General features: G+C 44.9%; 1 long non-coding RNA gene across 1 annotated transcript in view; it reads left to right on the forward strand.

The window, feature by feature from the left end:
* LOC140133172 (uncharacterized) overlaps positions 1-1,375 on the forward strand; it is a 34,699-nt gene extending 33,324 nt beyond the window's left edge. The window contains exon 3 of the long non-coding RNA XR_011855827.1: positions 1,090-1,375. This is a non-coding gene — a long non-coding RNA (uncharacterized lncRNA). The remainder of the gene's footprint in view (positions 1-1,089) is intronic.
* The last annotated feature ends 16,784 nt before the right edge of the window (positions 1,376-18,159 follow it).

The raw sequence follows: 18,159 nt of genomic DNA on the forward strand, positions 1-18,159 counted from the left end.
GCAGCAAAGACTTACAGGCTGTGGAGAGGGCTCGACCCGCGAGCCCTCTCCATGCACCGGGACCCGGCGCGCGCCGGGAAGGGGTTAAACAACATGCACGGGATTTAACATCCCGGTTCAAAACTCTGGGCTACCCACATAAGGTAATCTCCAGATTATTCATTAAAGCAAACAGGAGTGAACTTCAAAATCTACTCCAAGTAAAGATTCACTCTACAGATTCAAAACCCAGGTTAATTGCGCCCTTTAATAACCAATGGAGTAATATACGAAAAATCTTGGAGAAGAACTGGGTGATCCTGGACAGTGATGCTAGGCTCACTCCTTTTCTTACAGAAAAACAGCAGATAACAGCGAGATGGCCCAAACATTTATAGGACGTTCTCACTAAAAGACACTTTCAGCGTCCCACTACCTCTCTTGGACAAGGGGTGCGTTTACAGGGCTTCTTTCCCAGTGGGGATTGTTCTGTTTGTCCTTACGTTCTACGAACTACGGAATTTGAGGATCCAACACAACACGGAAAATTCAAGATCAGTGATTATATCCATTGTAAAACAATGTCATCTATGTCCTTATCTGTCCTTGTCCGAGGCTATACGTAGGAAAAACGACAAACGAAGTTATGGAAAACATACCAACAGCATTTATCCACGATTAACACTGCTGCATCGAACCTACAGAAAGGTAAGGCATTGACGTTAGTTGCCCTTCATTTTCTTGAACATCACGGGGGTCACACACGTGACCTCTGCATTGTGGGGCTGGAAACATTATCCCTAAATTACTGCGTAGGGAATCCCGATAAATCTACACATAATAAATGATAGAAACAGAGTTTTCATTGTATTATTTGGTCCCCCATTTATTTTTTCCTCCTCTTTTCCCCTTTACTCATTATTCATTTTATTTGTCAAAATGGAGTACAGTACTCTATACGGAGAATATTTTTGTCAACTCAGTCTTCTGCACTTCACTTATTACATTTTAGTTTTGTTTGATTTTTATTTGGACCCCCTACTGTAGGTGTGTTTGGGCCCCTTAACACTATATTGTTTGTTGCACCTACTAACTGTTTTTCTTGTCAAGTTTTAGATATCACAATGATCTACACACTATCTCTTTCTTGAGAGGATTACTTTGTCATCATCTGGGATGATCTGTGAATAGTTCATGAGGTGATCTTCAACCAAACCTTTGATCTCCTATCTTCAATCAAATTTTAACCGCTTTTAAAGCGAATGACCTATAGTATTGTCTGTATCCACTTAGATGTAGTTCTTTATTGTGTCTGTTCTCTCTGTGTAATTTATAAGAATTTTTATATCTCTTGCTTGCCTAGCTGTTAATGGATCATGTGTCTATGAAGGATTTGGTGACCATTATTAGAATAATTATTTTACTGTTAATTCATTAGACTGTTTGTTTATTAGATGAATTGTATTAGTTTGTCCCATCTAGCTCTGGTGGAATACAGCATCCGATCATGCGCTCTACATGCTTAGTTTGATTCATATATATATTTATCTTTTTTATTATTTTTTCTTTCTTTGAACCTCTCTAATGGTTTTCACATAGGGTATGACACTTGACACTTTGAGGCTCATTTAAAAAGGGCCCCGTGGTTTGGTCTTCAAGCAATGCTGTGCTTTAGTATGACACGCACATGACAGCCGCCGCTCTTGGAATCGCTTCACTCTTCAATTCCATGGGCACTTACAGGGGCCAACTTGAAAAAATAAGTGAAGCAGGAACATAAGCTGACAAGGTAACGTCTGTGCAAGCTCAAAACCACTGAGCTGAGGGCTAAGATCCCACTATAACATCAAAGAGTGCACTCTTTTTACACTGACATCAGATGATTCCATAGATTACGATAGAACCTGTTCTGTTAAACGCTGATAAATGTAGAAACCCCCCTAAAAGAGTGGAGAGGGTGTCGACAGTAATTTTGCATTGACGGCACTGATCATTTTGCCCTTCTTTTCATCCGTCAGTGTCCGCTTTCAATTGGTCAATAATCCATCAATATTGCTAAAGCCAAAAACAAGCATGAGATGATCCAAAATAGAGATGACCAGTAAATGGGATATTTGCATGTCCTCTGTGTTCTGTATCCACTCCACTTTTCATTCCTGAGGTTCTGGTGGAGAAGGAGGAGGCGGACATTGGCGCAGGAGCAGCAGTTTGACGATGTGTAGGAGAAAGGGGCATCTCCTGTTCCAGATGTGGGTGTGGCCAGGTGGGAAGCACATTTACCCAGTGGGCCGTAAAGGACATGTACCGTAGTTACAGCTCCACACATCTGCGGTGCCGTGCACCTTGGAAGCAACCGATAAGCTCAAGGACTGGCCCACTTTCTGTTCTACATGTTTGTGAAGTGCTGATACTGCTTTTTTGGAAAAGAAATTTCGGCTTGGAACTCTCCACCTCGGTTTGGCACAAGCCATTAGTTCTCTGAAGGGTGCAGAGTCCACTCGCACTGCTGCCAGCCTGCTGACTCACGGCCACAGTAGTGACTTGCTGCCTGCTTAGCTGCCTGACGTGCAAACTGACACCCTCCTCTACCGACGACGATGATGAAGCCCTTGCTTCACCTGGCTCACAAGTGGGATTGGCTACATCATCACCGATTTTTGTTTCCCTGTCACTGCTATTTTCCTCAATGGTCTCAGTATGCACAGCCTGACTGCTTGCAAGTGCAACATAACCTCCTGTGCCACCCTCCACATCTCTACAGCCTACCTACTGCATGAAGCAGCGGATGTCCTTGCTGTATAGTGGCCCAGACCACCTGGTAGATCTATGGCTGAGGAAAATGAACAGGACAGAGAATGATTGAGGACAGGTGAGGGCCGCTGAGCTGCTCCTGGGCCATGTCATTTAAGGGTTGTATCTGATGAACCCACTATCCCTTGGCTGGGGTTGTCAGAAGTCATTTGGGTGGAAGTGGATGACCTAGTCAACCAATTAAGAATCTTTGGGTTGTTGATCAACACACTGCTGCTAGATGACACCGGCAGTTCAGGCCTCACAGAGTCACCCCTGTGCAACGTCCCCTTGTGCTTCGACCCGCCACTTGCCACCTCTCTGTCTGACATATTGGTTAATCAACCATGTTGATTTGACACAGATTTCTAGATATCAACTTTAGCAACAAAAAATAATTGAAATTTGGGGAATACAGAACCCCAAAAACAGACACCCTGGACTTTGAGCAAAAATCAATCCATCAACTATGTTGATTTGACACAGATTTCTTGATATCAACTTTAGCAACAAAAAAGAATTGAAATTTGGGGTATACAGATTCCCCAAAACGGACACCCTTGACTTTGAGAAAAAAATCACTCCACCAACTATGTGGATTTGACACAGATTTCTTGATATCAACTTTAGCAACAAAAAAGAATTGAAATTTTGGGTATACAGATCCCCCAAAACGGACAGCCTGGACTTTGAGAACAAAATCACTCAACCAACTATGTGGATTTGACACAGATTTATTGATATCTACTTTACAGCAGATGCAGTTTGAAATGACAGGATTCCAAATGGCCATTTGTTTTTATAGGGCTGTGACATCACATAAGCCTGCTGGTCGCTGATTGGCATACATGTCTGCACATGTTATTGAGGGTGTTCCTTTCTTCTTCCCAGAGTTCACTGCCCCATTTAATACTCACGGCCATGTTGCTAATAAAGGGGGAAAAAAATAATTTGTTCCCACAAATCACTGTAAACTCAGTTTTCCTGAAATTCTAAACGAATTCCACTTCTTTGGAATCTATTCACCCATCTCCAGCTATCATGCATTTTTTGTGATATGGCGATAAATTTGGATTTATTATTTTTGATTGGTGTGCCTACTGAAAGTGTTGCAGTTATGAATGCTTATGAATGTTATGAATTATGAATGTTATGAATTATGAATGTGGAAAAGGATGATGAGGAATGATGTAAATTCTCTTTGGAATGTCAACAGTTTAACCTAGGAAAATATACGGCACCGCCTCACAACCACTAAGATAGACAAATCACCAGGGCCAGATAGCATACACCACCGGGCTCTGCATGAATTATGTACCGTGATAAGCAGACCATTATTTTTAATATTTAAAGATTCCCTGAGGACTGGTTCTGTTCCACAGGACTGGCGCAAAGCAAATATGGTGCCTGCATACAAAAAAGGATCAAAAGCGATCCTGGAACTGACAGACCTGTGAGTCTAACTTCTGCTGTAGGGAAAATATTTGAGGGGTTTGTTAGAGATGCTATCATTGAGTATCTCACTGTAAATAACCTTATAACCCAGCATCAGCATGGGTTTATGAGGGATAGGTCCTGTCATAGAACATATAATATATGTTCTAAACATATAAAAGAATATTACATATATAGAATATGATATAACAGAACATATAATTATGATCTAAACAGTCAATTACTTGGTAAAACTGGATCTGAAAAAGATTTGGGGGTTTTGGTGGATTTTAAACTTAATTTAAGTGACCAGAGCCAGGCAGCTGCTGCTAAACCAAATAAAATGATGGGATGTATCAAGAGTGGAATAGATTCTCATGATCATGGCCGGCGCCAGCACCCGGCTTACCCGGGCAAGTGCCGGGGCCCCAGAGGTCCCAGAGGGGCCCACGGCACAAACTGGCAACATAAGTAAGCTCAATTACATCGGCATACTTCGCCGATGTAATTGAGATAAGCGCCGTACTCACAGTGCCGGTGCAGCTGACAAGGGGCAGCACCGCAAGTGGACCCTCACACAATATAAGTGCATCGGCGCTGCCGATGTATTTCTGCTGCGGAGCGTCTAATACTGTGCAGGACGCTGCCGGCGTGATGACGTCACGCCGCCAGCGTCCCTGCTGCTGCATGGCAGACACTGCTGTCACTCGGAAGATGTAGAAGATGTGTGCAACGCTTCAGGTAAGTTAGCGTTTATTATTTTTAGCTGGTCACTAATAATGTGTTTTTTATTAATTCATGGAGCCTGTCTGGGGGGTATATTAATTAATGGAGGGTGGTGTGTGTGTGTGCGTGGGGGGAGGTATATAAATTAATGGAGCCTGGTGGTGGGGGGGGGTGTATATAAATGAATGGAGCCTGGGGTGGGGGAGGGTGTATATAAATTAATGGAGCCTGGGGGGGGGCGGGGGTGTATGTAAATGAATGGAGCCGGGGGGGGGGGTGTATGTAAATGAATGGAGCCGGGGGGGGGGGTGTATGTAAATGAATGGAGCTTGGGGGGGCGGGGTGTATATAAATGAATGGAGCCTGGGTGGTGGTGGTGGGGGCTTATATAAATGAATGGAGCCTGGGGGGGGGGTGTATATTAATTAATGGAGCCTGGGGTGGGGTGTATATTAATTAATGGAGCCTGGGGGGGGGGGGGGGGTATATTAATAATGGAGCCTGGGGGGGGTGAATATTGGAGCCTGGTGGGTATATTTATTACTGTATTCTGGCTGGGGAGGGGTGTATATTAATTAATGGTGCCTGACTGGGGGGTGTATATTAATATTCGTATCTTAAGGTTTTGCGTTTTTAATGCCACCACATGAGTTCACTGCTAAGGGGCCCAGTGAGGCACTGTCGCCCAGGGGCCCACTGAAACCTGGAGCCGGCCCTGCTCATGATAAGGACATCATTTTGCCCTTATACAAATCACTGGTCAGACGACACATGGAATATTTTGTACAGTTTTGGGCACCAGTGTATAAAAAGGGCATGGTAGAACTGGAACAGTGTCCGGGAAGGTGCCATCCCGGACAGTGGAGTGTTACTTCCAACACCTGGGTAAGACATTTGTAATACTGTGATGGGCGGTTTTTCTACTTGACCTTTGTACCTAACCATGTATGTGACATAGCCATACTGATCGCTCACATTGAAGGCCCAGTCTATTTTCTTACCCCTTTATATATGTATATGCTATCCTCCATATTGTGTCCTACACAAATAACACATCCAAAAACACTTTTTTTTTTAAACAATCACAAAATACACCCTACACTAAACTGAGTCCCTCCCTCAGACACTGGTGTAATGTCCAAAGTTTGCATAAAGAAGTCCAGACCAGTGACCAATATCAGTTCAAAAATCCCACCACCATCACCCCCCCCCCATTCCACCACCATCACCCCCCCCTCCCAACCTAACACCATATCCAAAACCGCACTATATACAATATATACACTATACACAGTATTTGCAACATGATGAAAACATAATACAATTATATCAATCCAAACCACATAAAGCCCAGGTTCGGTGCCTGCAAGCCCTACATCACTACATGCTCAGAACACAAAACAAAAATCTACGGTGTCAGCTTCAGCCTATCACCAGGAGTGGAGATGACAGACTAAGGGACATTAAAGGAGAACCCCCTCCAAAGGAGAGAGGCCCTCCCCGTGCTCAGCCTCTCATACTCCAGAGAGCACACCTTCACCAGGTCACTAAGAATGTTCCTAACCACCTCATCTCCCGGGAGGATTTTACGCTGCGTCTATACTAAGCACCGTGCGTTACACATGTGGTACCTAACCACTAGGCTAACTAGGAATAGCGTGCAACTAGTCCGGCCACCCAGGCCTCTAAATGCTCCATAGGCCCACTCCAGATAGGAGAGACCGGCCAACCCGGGCCAATGGATGGAAGCGCCCACCCGGTTGTATACCTCTGTGTTAAAGGGGCACTGAAGCAGGAAGTGGTCCATGCTCTCCTGCAGGCCACCACACTTCTCCTGGGGACAACCCCTTTCCTCAGAGCTCCTACACTTCAGATTGCCCCTCACACACAGCTTTCCATGGAAGCAGCGCCAAGTCACATCCCAAAACTTCAAAGGAATCCTGATAGAATTCAAAAGGCTTAAATCCACCCCCAGATCCCGACTTGGGCAATCCCTGAGGGCCAGAGGCCTCTGGAAATGGGTCAACAGAACCCCCTTGTCGAGGAGTTTCCTCGAGATGGTCCTGATCTCCCACATTCCCAGGCCCCATCCGCGAATCACTTTCAGAACCGGGGTAGCCGGAAGATGCCCATGCGGTGTGCGGAGATCCTTCACTGGCCCTCCTGTCTCCCATTCCTAGAAGAAAGGCCGAAACCATCCCCTACAGGAGTATACCCACGGAGGAGCCCTCTCTATCCAGAGGTTTGCTACATTGATCTTAAGAAAGGTATTCACTAGGAATACCACAGGGTTGACCATACACAACCCACCTTGTCTCCTCGTGCAGTAAGTAACCTCCCTCTTGATTAGGTTCAGCCTATTCCCCCATAACAGCTGGAAGAACAGACTGTAGACCCAAGTCCAGAGAGCTTCCGGCAAGATGCATACACTGCCCAGATATATCAGGAGCGGGAGCAGATAAGTTTTGATCAGATTAACCCTTTCTCTGAGGGTCAAAAGCCCAACCTCAAAAGAGCGGCCAATCCAACCGTTCACAAGCGGGAAAATCTCTGCCCCTGCATACAAAACTTTCAGCCAATTGACATACTCCTGGCAGGCCATACCTCAGAAGGACAGAGCAGAGGTACTCATGGTCAACCTGATCAAATGCTTTTGCCTGATCCAAGGACAGCAAGTACCCCTTCCAATTACCAGCCATGCCCTGCTCCACTGCCTCCTGGACACAAAGCACAGCACTAAATGTACTGTGGCCTGGAGAAGAGCAGTGCTGAGCTCCTAAAAGGAACCGGGGCGCAAACTGCACCAGCCAATTAAACACCACCTTTGCCAAAACCTTTCTCTCCGGATTGAGAAGCGATATGGGCCGGCAGTTCTCAACACAAGATCGATCCTTACCCTTTGACAGGATGATCAGGGCTGACCTCCTCATTGACTTTGGCAGAGGAAAGACACTCATTGAATACCTCAGTCAAAAGGGGAACCAAGATGTTCTTAAAGGTCTTATAAAACTCAGATGTTAAGCCATCCGGACCAGACGATTTCTTGAGGGTGAGCCATTCAATCGCCAGGCTGACTTCCTCTTCCCTGATCACTTCAGTCAAAACATCAAGAGAGGGGTCTACTCCTGGTTCAGGTGCAGTTTCACACAGGAAAGCCGACATCACATCCCGATCTAGATCCTTCCTGCCCAAGAGGTGTGAGTAAAAGGATCTGACGACCTCCAGAATCTCTGATCTGGACCTTTTCAGGGATCCTGTACTGTCAACCAGTCCCGTGACAACATTACCACTCACTGACATCTTGCAGTTTCTGTAAGGGTCGGGCAAGCGGTATTCCCCATAGTCCTTCTCAAAAACCAAAGATGCGTGTCTATCATACTGACACCTATTCAGCAAAGATTTCGCTCTGGAGATGTCCTCACGACTACCTCCAGTTGAGACGAGATGCTCGGGTTTCCTTCTCAGGCCCTGATACAGGAGGTACCTGTCCAGGCTCCTGAGGCTCGAGAGCTGGCGGAAGAATCTAGCCACCCTTTTCTTGAACATCTCCCACCACTCTGACTTACTGCTACAAAGGCCCAGCAACAGTACTTGGCTCTGAAGAAAGTCCTCAAAGGATTGTCTGATCTCTGCTTCTTCCAGAAGAGACGAATTGAGCTTCCAATAGCCTCTTCCTATCCGGGGGTCTCTGTAACATTCAGAAAAAAACAAAATTAAACAGTGGTCGGAGAACTCCACCTCAACAACGTACACTGCTGAAGAAATGGTTTCCTCCTTTAAATAAAACCTATCTATTCTAGACCTGCAGCTACCCCTATAATAGGTGAACCCAGTGTGGCCTGGAGTGTGCCGAATGTGGACATCCACCAGGCGAGCCTCACTAGCTATGCTATTAAAAGCGACGCTGACAAGTCAGCTTGTCTCTGGAACCTCCCCTATCTTGGGGCCTCGTGACAGCATTGAAGTCCCCTCCAAAGACCACCTACCGACTTGTAAAAAGGTAGGGCTTTATCCTCATAAAGAAACACTTCCTGTCCGGACTCCAGGTCAGTCTTCCATTCTGAGGACGAAGCATCCCCAGCGGAAGACTCAGCATCTCCTGAAAGCCCTCCCGCCATCTCCGGAACCTCAACCTCTGAAGCAGAGACGTTGTCAAGGGCTTGGAACCAGTTGGAAAGACCTACCAGAGGGGAATCAGTTTTATCTTCCTTAGGCATCTGAGTCAGGGTGACTTTTTCTTGCGCACTGCTTGCGCTTTTCCTGTAGCCACGCCCTATTATCCTCATCCATACTTTCATAATGGGAGGATTCTGAGAGCGTGGCCGCTTCCTCCCTCTGAATCCTCCTCACCTCCTCATCCAACTCATCATTCCTTGGGCCTCAGCAAGAAGATTGGGCTGAAGGACAGAGTTGGGGGCAGTGACCCGCGACTACCCCACCTCCCTGTCCCTTTGGCGCCTCTGGATTCTCTGTATTGTACCACTGAGTTAGGCAGAAGGAGGACACTAGTTCTATTATCTCTGCCCTCTGCATGTGTGTGACAATGAATTTTTTCAATTTCCGGAAAAATTCCTTCGTTTGTTTTTCTTTATGTCTCATTGTTTCCAATCTATCTATCTTTACTAAATGCTGCACCGGGAATATGACCTATGTCTGGTGTGCTTTGTTTGATCCAGTGGTTCATGATACTACATTTTGCCACAAGCAGAAAAGCATGGATGTCCAAGCTAATTAGTGTTCCCTGTTCTTGTTCTCCCCCTCTCTCTATGCCATAAAAGATCAGCAGCAGCGGGTCCAAGGGTAAGCCAGTACCCCACTCCAATGACTTTGCATGTGGCCCCTAATTGAATTTCAAAAGGTCTGTATTTGTTCACACTGCCATATACCGTGCCCTTCCCTTTGCATATCATCCGTGAAGAGGGTGGCTTGGTAAGTTTTTAAGATGGTGTTCACTTCTTTCGGGGAGATGGCGATCTGTCCCAAAGCCAGCCTAGCTAACAGGCATCCCGATTTGTTCCCTAAATGAAATAATTTAGCCTCAAAAGGTTGGTGGCAAAGTTCCTCTCTAACCAGAGGTCATAATTCGCCCTAGGGAATGGGTAGAAGTGTGTTCACACTATACAGAGCAAACACCCACGATGTGTACCACCAAAGGATTAAAGTATATATGAAGGGGGGTTTTGGGGAAGAAGGAAAAGTTGTGAGTGTATCACTTTAAAATGTAACTTTTATTTGTTTAAATATTAAAATAACCAAGACTCGTGTGCATCTATATGTATAGTATATAGCCACGGTGACATTGATTAAGTGTGGTTTGTATTGCCACACTAGAACCTCATGGTGTACCATGAGGTTCTAGTGTGGCAATACAAACCACACTTAATCAAAGTCACCGTGGCTATATACTGTAAGCCTGGAGCAGTAATACAGGAGGAGGTCTTTTTAGTTTGAACAGTCCTCCTATAATCCAATGTCACATCCTCTTAATAATTTTTATAAGAGGACAAGAGGAGACAGTGGTATATCGTTTGCATCATCCAGCGGCATATCGCCCTAGCCTCCATGTATCTTTATTTCTCCGTGAGGCATCGTTAAGGAAAGCTGTGCAGGCCCCTCGCAGTGTTGAGCTAGCTTTCATATACTGTTTTTCCACTTTCTTTTTTAGATTGGCCACCTAGGCAATGAGCCATCCCCTTATGACCGTTTTCACCGAGATCCAAAACTCCCCTTTGTTCCCCTATGTGGGCCTCATTTTCAGAGGCATGCTCCATCCACCACCTTTCTAAGAGCTTTATAAATGCTTCCTTTTTTTGTCGGGAAGGCGGGAAAACGCCTTAATATATCCGTACCTTTTGGATGAGTGTTGTGGAGGGTGACCTGTAGTGGGGTATGGTCTAACACTACTAAGTCTTCTATGTCCAAGGTCAGTCGATGCTGGCATGCTCTATCTGAAAGTATTATACAATCAATGCGTGACCAGCTGCTTTGGGAAGGCGAGTAGTATGTAAATTCCCATTCGTCTGGATGTAAGAGGCGCCAAATGTCATGTAGACCTGTGAGTTTTAAGAACTCGGGTAGGACTTGGTCGTTTTTTCTTTTTTTTTATAATTTCGTTTTTTGATGACACGAACAGCAAATCAATACATAACAATATGAGTTACATTGAGTGAAAACAGTGTATATACATTTGAGGAGATTGTTTAAATTGAAGCCATGGCGACCATGTTTTATGTTATTTCTCGTAATTGCCATGGACAGAGGAGGTGAGGTCTTCCATGTGTTACAGCACCAGTCCAGGACTCTCGCCATGTGTGCAGCATTATAATAGTTTCGAAGGTCAGAGAGTCCCAATCCACCCGACCTCTTAGGTCTGAACAATGTGGAACGGTCTATTCTTGCTGGTTTGTCTGCCCATACAAATCTGTGTTGGAGAGTGTTCAAGGAGCGGAAGAAGGCCACATGTAAATGAATGGGGATAGCCTGGAACAGGTATAGTAACCGTGGGAGGATATTCATCTTGAAAATGGCGCATCTCCCGTTGAGAGAAGCATGAGAGGGATTTTCTCCAACCGTGCCTTATATATCAAATTTATAGCCTCTGTAGTGTTGTCCTGGCCTCTCTACCTAATATAAATCCAGCCTGGTCCGAGTGGATAAGTCCGCCTCAGTAGCAGGGCCAGTCTCGTCGCCAGTACTTTAGAAAATAATTTGAGGTCTTGGTTCAACAATGATATCGGTCGGTAGCTAGAACACAAAGAAGCGTCTTTACCTGGTTTGGGTATGACTGTAATTGTGGCGTGTAATGCCTCCCTAGGAAGGGGAGCTCCAGCAGCAACAGCATTAAAAGCTGCCAACCAATGGGGTTCAAGTTGTTTTGCCAGTGTCTTGTAGAAAGGTATGAAGAAGCCATCCAGACCAGGGGCCTTACCAGTCTGTGTCTCTTTTAGGGCATTTCTGAACTCTATTTCCGTTATAGGGGCTTCAAGGGCTTCTGCCTCTTCATTTGCTAGAGTAGGTAAATCAGATTCTGTGATATAGGATTGAATCTTTCGCCTGAGCTCTTCCCTAGATCTTTGAGATGTCGGCTGTTCTAGATTGTACAGTGACTGGTAATAATCCCTGAAAGTAGCTGCAATGTCTTGGCTAAGGTGCAGGGTCGCTCCTGTTGGGGAGGTGATTTTAGGGACATAAGTATGGGAGTATGCTAGTATCAGGAGCAAGAGTCCTCTTATGTAAGAGCTCCAGCCTCCTAATCTGTTCTAAGAGGTCAGCTATAACTCTTGCGACGGCTACCGTGTGTTATTAGAATGCTACAAGCGTTAAACTTGTATCCCTCCCACGCCATGCAAGGGTTGATCCCCACCGTCAGAGTTCTGTCAAAATGAGAAGTAATCGAGCCTTTTAACTCTTCAAGGACCAATGGGTCTTCCAGGAGGAAGGCGTTGAGTTTCCACTGCCATTGAAAGTCTGAAGAGTTTGGGAGCGATATGGTAATGGAAATCAAGGCATGGTCAGAGAAGGTAATGTTATCTATCGTGGCCCTTTGGAGTAGTCCAGGTCTCTGTGGAACAAGTAGTCCTTAACTGAGGGGTGGAATAATCTCCACGTGTCTAGTAGTTGGTGCTCATGTAAGATGCCCCTTATCCTGCGTAAGCTAGTGCCAAGAGCTGTGTTAAAGGACACCTGTCATCAGGTCTCTGTCACTAGTCCTGTCACCTCTACCTGTTGGAGCAGCTCACAAGGATCTCATCTTAGCCTTTATCTAGTTATTTCATACATTATTCATTGTAAAATCATCTATTCTTTATTATGTAAATGAGGCTGGTCACATGGTCAGAGGCAGTGATGTCACCCCTGTCACCCCTCCCCTCTCCTCCCCCTGCTCATGTCTGTGTGTAATGTATAGTAAAGCATTGCTGGTGTCTGTGCTGCATCTGCTGACATGCTGCATCCTCCTAATACACAGAGACACAGACATCAGCTACACATGAATCTGACATGTTCTGCTATAACATGGCTGCATCCTGGAGCTGCTGTATCTCTCCTATACACACACATGCACACACAGGCTGCAGGGGGCGTGGCCACCAGCACCAGGAAGCACATCATTATACAGCCTCACATCATTATACAGGCTGTCAGTCAAGCACTGGGGGTGTGGCTGTGCCTCCCACTCATGAATAGAGTGGACAGCTTGAATATGCTAATGCTTCATTGGACATTTCACAGGTCATTTGCATACAGCTTTAGGACCTCATTGCTTAGGTTTACAGGCATGTAGAGGGACAATAAAGGGATAGAGGCAATGCTCTCTAATGGCAGTTTATGAAAATATATTTAGTCTAGGGGGGTTATTTTGCATGACGGGTTCTCTTTAAGGTCACCGCTGATTACTACCGTTCCCTCAGAAAATTCGTCTATCATTTCGAGGAAGGAACAGATGGCCTGGACCTGTCCTGTATTTGGAAGATACAATGAAGCAAAAGTGTAAAGGCTGTCCGCTATTTTACCCTTAATCATAATCACCCGACCATCCCAATCACTGCAAGAGTCCAGGAATGTCCATTGAAGTGAGTTTGACAAAAGAATAGAGGTGCCTCCGGTATCGTCAATGTAGCTGTGGTAAGAGTGTGTGAAGCAATTATTCTTAAAATTGTATGGTCGTGTATCAGTAAGGTGGGTTTCCTGAATGAAAGCCACATGGATCTTTCTGCGTTTGAGCAGGTTCAAAAGGATGGACCGTTTTTCGGGACTGTGAAGACCTTTTACATTAAGAGAGCCTATAGTCAGGGTGCACGAGGGAGGAGGAGGAGTACGGTAAAGGGATGTGTCTGGTGTGGGCAGTAGGTACCCTGTTTCCCCGAAAATAAGACAGTGCCTTATATTAATTTTTGCTCCTTAAGTGACACTAGGTCTTATTTTCAGGGGATGTCTTATTTTTCCATGAACAAGAATTTACATTTATCGTTGAACATAAAAATCTTCTCTAACATCCTTATGACTCTACAAACTCTGAATTTCATGCTGTATGTCTTGTGACTCCATTTCTATTAGAATCATTGGCCCCAATCTCTTATGTTTAGTAAAAGCACTTTCCATAAATGGCCCTTCTTATCCTGGTAGCTGCTGGTATCACATTTGCAGCACAACAGACGGTGATTAAATTCCATGAATTCTTCCCCATGACACAACCTTCTGCAGCATCTTAAAGATTTCCTAATACTAATGTATGACAAGGGGGGAGCTGCTTCAATGACTGCCGCTAGGTCTTATTTTCAGGGGAGGCCTTATATTTCTAATCCTGAACAAAATTGTACTAGGTCTTATTTTCGGGGGATGTCTTATTTTAGGGGAAACAGGGTAGCAAAGGGAGAAAGATCAAGTGGGTGAGTGCAGATGACAGTGGGGTATACCCCTATATCCCAGGTGTGTACCCTAGGGAACACCTATAAGCGGTGAGTGGGAAGCGTAGAAGTACAATAGCGGAGTTTGTAGACCAACAGGCAGTAAATTATGAAACAACATGCGATGAGGTCCGTAAGTTTCGTCCCCCTCCTGCCATGAGAAGCAAAATGCAGTGTAGCCCTGTCAGAGGCGTGAGGGGGAGGTACAATCTTAAGGAACCGCGTTCCCCAGTGGGGGACACATTGTACTTCATGTTAGTTATAAAATTTAAGTGATAAGTTTTGCGTTTTGTTCTGAAAAAAAGGGAAAATTTGGCAAAAGTTTGTAAAAATTCTTCATTTTCCAAGTTTGAAATGTTCTGGTTTCCAGACAAGATGTAAAACTACCCAAAAAGTTTGATAATTAACATTTACAGAATATCTGCTTTATGTTGGGATGATATTTTATGCTTCCGGTCATTTTTCTAGGATGTTATGAGGTGCAGAACTTTAGGTGCGATTTTTCTTATTTTCATGAAAATTGCCAAAACTCACATTTTGAGGGACAACTCAGCTTTCAAGTGACTTTGAGAGGCCTAAATAATAGTAAAATCCAATAAATTACCCCACTATAGAAAGTTCACCCCTTAACATATGTAAAACAACTTCTATTAAGTCTATTAACCCTTTAAGTGTTTCACATGGGTTAAAAAATATGGACCTGCGATTTAGAAACTATAGAATTTTTTTGGGAAAATACATTCATTTAGGCCAAAACTGACATTTTCAGAATAAATTAAATGATGAAACCCACTGCAATGCTTGATGCCCAATTCCTCCCGAGTGTACTGATACCCCATATGTGGTGGTAAACTGCTGTACGTGCGCACGGCCGAGTATAGAATGAATGGAGGCGCCATTCACAGCAGATTTGTATTGTCACATTGTACGACCTATAAATTTGTTTTTTTTTTTGGTAATGCGAACATATGAGGGCTTATTATGTACGGGATGAGATACAATGTATAGATAATTTATTTTGGGAGTCTAAAGCTTATTCATGAGATTTCAAGGGGGACACAAACAAAATCATCAATTTTTATTTTGGATTGTTAGCATTTTTTCCCCCCGCTCACCGTAACGTAAAAATAATATTTTATCTTTATTCTCTGGTTCACTACGATTGTGGTGTTACCTCATTTATATAGTTTTTCTTATTTTTGCTCAATTTTCCTGAGCAAAACCAATATTGGAGAAAATCGCATTGTTTTTACTATTGACAAATTTTCAGGGCCATAACTTCTGTATTTTTCTGTTGTCAGATCTGGTTGAGGGCTTATTTTTTGCGAAAACAGTTGTTCTTTTCAGTCATATCATATTAGGGAACGTAACTTTTTTTTATCACTTTTTAGAACATTTTTTGTGATGGTGTTTGATGGAAAATTGTATATTATGGGAAGTTTTTCGAGTTTTTTTTTTTACGTAGTTCACCGAGCGGGTTCAATATTGATTTAGATTTATTGTACAGATTAATACGGACGCGGTGATACCAAATATGTACGTGTTTTTGTGTTTTATTTACTTTATTTGCATTTTATGTGTTACTGGGGAGATTATGGGACTTTTATTTTATTTATTTATTTATTTAATTATATTATAAAAAGATTTAATTTTTTTTTAACTTTTTTTACACTTTCTACTTCTTGGCTTGAATAAGTGATCATCCGATCGCTTATTCAAGCCTTTACACTGCAATACACTTGTATTGCAGTGTATACTGTAAGTAACTGAGCATGCTGAGCATGCTCAGTTACACACAGCCGGGTCCTGCCAGGAGGTGGAACCCGGCACAGAGAGAAGCCGACAGCCCCGGGTCACTCGTTGGAACCCGGGGCTGAGACAGGAGGGATCGGTCCGATCCACGGGGGACACACTTGCACGCCGCGGTCATGCTTGACCGCGGCGTGTAAGGGGTTAAACACCCGGCACCAGCGAGACCCGGTGTCCCGAAAACTTCTTCTGATGTGCCGCCGTAGAAAGGCGTTCGCGTCAGAAGAAGTACCCTTAATGACCGCCGTAAAAAGCCGATAGGGCGGTCATTAAGGGGTTAAGCATGTTTAACAATAACACATGATAATCAACAACAGCATTCTTCATAGGCTGTCTGGCTAACCAATAAGCAATTACTAGACATTGTAATAAAGCATGGTATTTCATCCCGCTTAGCTGTTGCGAACGTTTGTTTGCATTGGTGGTGGGTCAAGAGGTCGATACTTGTAATAACATGGCTTCGGTCCCCTCTTTACGCGGCGGGGGGTGCCAAGATCCCGGAAAAATATCTGGCCCAACACCAATACAAAACATCCAACAACCAGATAATACTGGGAGGCAACTCAAAAGGATATGGTGCAGACCCAGCTGGGTTACCGCTGTATATCAAATGAAGAGGGTAGAGCTTTCACAAGCGTAGACCTCATGTAATTTGCAGTTTGAGCGCATTAACCAGGCCAATGTTCTCTTAGCAGGCGATGTTGGTTTCGGGAAGAAGCTGTCTCATCCATAGTGTAGTTTCAGGCTTCCATGGGCAGGGCCACGGATAAGTCAGGGCCCAACGGACGATCTCTTACGATGTGTGTAGAAGCGGGTTGATTAGCCGCACTTGCAGCAGATGGGCGCCTCCTTCTCAAGGAGTTATCTTTCTCCCTGGATTTTGTGGCTCCCATTCTGTTTTGCTTTAGACTGAGCCTGTCTGGTACGTCGATAGGGGGTATGTTCAGGAAACAGAACAGATCCGGTAAGTCTTCCGACTTTCATAGAAAGAAAGTGTCACTATTGTTTCTGACCACCAGATGGAACGAGTGTCCCCAGCGATATGTAGCCCCCATCTCCTTGATGCTCTGTAGTAACGGTTGTAGCGAATGTCTCTCGGCTCCGTCTGCCCGAATGACGCCCTCAGACCAGGTTGCTCTAATAACTTTGTCCTTGTTAGTAAAGTAGTGAAGGCGGCAGATTACATCCCTAGGTAAGGAGGAGTCCGTAACTGACATCCTTGACACTCTGTGTACCCGATCCATAGGCAAGTCTGCAGATAGCGGGCGGCCCAGTAGTTTGTTGAAAATGGAAGATACTCCTTCTAGTAAGTTGTCATTAGCGAGGTTTTCTGGCAATCCTTTACTACGCACATTATTCAGCCTGCCTCTATTTTCCTGATTTTCTAGGAGAAGCATGTGGTGTCTAGAATTGCTAGCTTCTTGTTCCAGGGCAGAAACCCTGTCAATTAAAGAGGTAGTAGCACTTTCAGTGTTCTCAATATGGGTTGCCAGCACGTCCAGGTCTTCCCTGATTTCCACCAGCGTCTGTTGGTGTGAGGCCTCTACTCTGTGGATCACAGAATCTAAGTCATGCCGTGTCAGGAGGGCCTGTATAAGCTCTCTGAGCAGCTGGAGTTCAGAATGAATTGTGCCCCCGAGTGTGGTTTACTTGAGGGTGTAAGGCCTCTCTAGGGGCTACCCTGTGGGCTTATCCACTCAGGACTGGAAGCAGCGCCAAGCTCCAAATTTTGTGGGTAGTGCTGGTCCTCATATGGGGTCAGGGGGACACTGACCTCCTCTCTCCTGGTGTCATTGCCCTGTGGTCGGGTGGTGGTCTGCATGTGGGCCCTGTCTAGGTCAGGCTGCTGGCCTGTTTCCTTCTGACCTTGGTAGGGAGGAGATGCTGGTGTCCGTTCCGAGGAGCAGGGATGTTTGTCAGCGACCGGCGCTGCTGTGTTCATATCATCTCTGGCCGTGCCGTCTGACATGCGACACGTCGCGGGAACGGGCGCCATCTTGGGCCTACTCTGAGGCTC

Source organism: Engystomops pustulosus, chromosome 5 (genome assembly GCF_040894005.1).
Source record: "Engystomops pustulosus chromosome 5, aEngPut4.maternal, whole genome shotgun sequence".
NCBI lineage: Eukaryota > Metazoa > Chordata > Amphibia > Anura > Leptodactylidae > Engystomops > Engystomops pustulosus.